Here is a 2,443-nt window from a genome sequence, read left to right as displayed (position 1 = left end):
GTGCTTCCAGCAGAGCCACTTGACATTTTGCTGTCCACACACCATCTGGCAAGGGCAAGAGCTCCAATGGGCTGTCCTGACCTTTGCTGTATCTTTAAGCAAAATACAGCAAAAGATAAAAGCAAAGAGCTCATCAGATTACAAGGGAAGGGGCCTGCCTCTGCAGAAACTGAGCAGGTTATACCTTCCCTTGCTCTACCTTTAACATCTTATAGAGGCAACATATAAACTCGGTTGGGCTGCAGCTCTGTGATTCGCCTGCCTGTCAACTTCCACCCAGAGGCGAGCACAAGTCCCCAGGGACCGGGATGGCACCAGCCAGGGCAGGTCGAATGGTTATAAATATTCACCAGATGCAGAGTCTGATCCCAGTTTTATAAAATAAATGCACTTATGTGTCTATCTGCTTATTGAATTGTCTGGAAAGAAAGCGCCAAATGTTATCTATCCAGGGGAGAATTATAAATGTTATTTTACTTTACTTCTGTTTATCTCTTTTCTAATATTGCTACTATAAACAGGAAGGAATGATGTAATAAAAACTGCCAAAAGACAAAAATTATCCATGGTTACGGCTCCTGAGTGCAAATTTTGTTCATATTTCTGAGCGCCTGATAAACAAAAACACCAAAAGAGAGAGACATAATGATATAGCTGCATATAATACACAATATTAACCCTTTCTTATTCCAGAAAGGGTAAAGATGCTTTTTCCAGTGAAACACTTTTTTGCTTTAGTTTGATCATCCTGTGTTTATAGTACTGTGATTTCACTTAACATGCTAGCAAGCATCTCCCCATGTTGTTCTAAACCTTTCCATTCATAATAATTATGTTATTTACTTAAAGTCCTTATAATTGAACATTTTAGTTTTAAGCTTGGAATTTTTAAATTAGAAATGCTATATTTTACGTCTAGCAGCAAAACTTAGAGAGTCAGGCAATTTACAAGTTGCATTATCATTTTTTACCCCACTGGTTTATTTTGATTAATGCACAATAATTTACATTGTAACTCTTTGTGGTCACATATGTATTTATTTATGGTTAAACAGTGTTCTCTCCTTTTCTTTAAATTTCAATTTTTTTATTTTTTATTTTATTTTATTTTTTGAGATGGAGTCTCTCTCTGTCGCCCAGGCTGGAGTGCAGTGGTACAATCGCGGCTCACTGCAACCTCCACCTCCCAGGTTCAAGTGATTCTCCTGCCTCAGGCTCCCAAGTAGCTGTGACTACAGGCATGTGCCACCACGCCTGGCTAAATTTAGTATTTTTAGTAAAGACAGCGTTTCACCATGTTGGTGAGGCTGGTCTCAAACTCCTGACCTCAAGTGATCCACCTTCGGCCTCCCAAAGTGCTGGGATTATAGGCCTGAGCCACCGTGGCTGGCCTAACTTTCAGTGTTTTCAATTATAATTTTTTAAACGTCTCCAGCATTTTGTGTCCCAAGATCCAGTTTGATTTGCTGTCAGGGAGTGGCAACTTCCCTCCTGCTGGGGTTAAGAGAGGGCTTGCGGAGATTCTTGTAACATGTCTGGTCGGTAAAGTTCGCCGCACCTGGTCCAAGGCAGGAGGAGGCCGGATGGTTTCTCCCCAGCCCCCCACCGTTGTACCTGCTGACACTGGCAGGCTGGAAATCAGCTTGAGTCGCAGTTGATTGTTTCACTGACATTTGGATCTACCCCTGTTTTGCCCCACACCATTCATGTCTGGGCCAGGCATTCTCACTCCTGTTTTTCAGTTTGCTACTAGCCTTGTTGGTTTGAAAGTGATTTTGAATGTCAGTTGATAGTAATTTCTGACTATTTCAACAGTAATTCTGACTAGTAATTTCTGACTATTTCAAATAGTAATTCAACACTATTTCTGCCACTAAGTTTCCATTTTCCTAAAAAACTTTCAACCCAAAGGCTGCCCTCCCTTCATCCATGGGACATCCCTGCCTTTCTGTAAGGAGGGCAGGTATGTGGTTCAGGCCACGCCGCCTCTCCTCCCTTGCTTGTGGCCAACGTCACCAGATGATCACTGCATTCTCACAGACAAGGCCTAGACACGGTGTTGATAGGGCTGGCAGGTGGGATAGAAAACTATTTGCTGTTCCTGGACTTGATCGTGTTAAATATCTCCTTATAACTCTGATATTCTGTGAACGTTTTTCCAAATTATTCCATTTTTACCTTTTTAATTTAAAATCTGAGTTATGTATGATTGCAAACAAAGCCTGATGAAGTCTCTGCAATTACTAACACAAATCCTGACAGAGAAATCCTGGCGTGAAAAACTGAACATCTCTGCAGTAACCGATGTGGAGCAGCAGCAGCTGGAAGGTGGGATATGAGACCAGCAACGAACGCACAGACAATACCTCCTAACCAGGCAGAAACAGAGACACTTCCTTCACCACACTTGGCTGGGATTTTCACCAATCCGTGGTGATGAGTG

Source organism: Chlorocebus sabaeus, chromosome 9 (genome assembly GCF_047675955.1).
Source record: "Chlorocebus sabaeus isolate Y175 chromosome 9, mChlSab1.0.hap1, whole genome shotgun sequence".
NCBI lineage: Eukaryota > Metazoa > Chordata > Mammalia > Primates > Cercopithecidae > Chlorocebus > Chlorocebus sabaeus.
Note: the sequence above shows the minus strand (reverse complement) of the source record.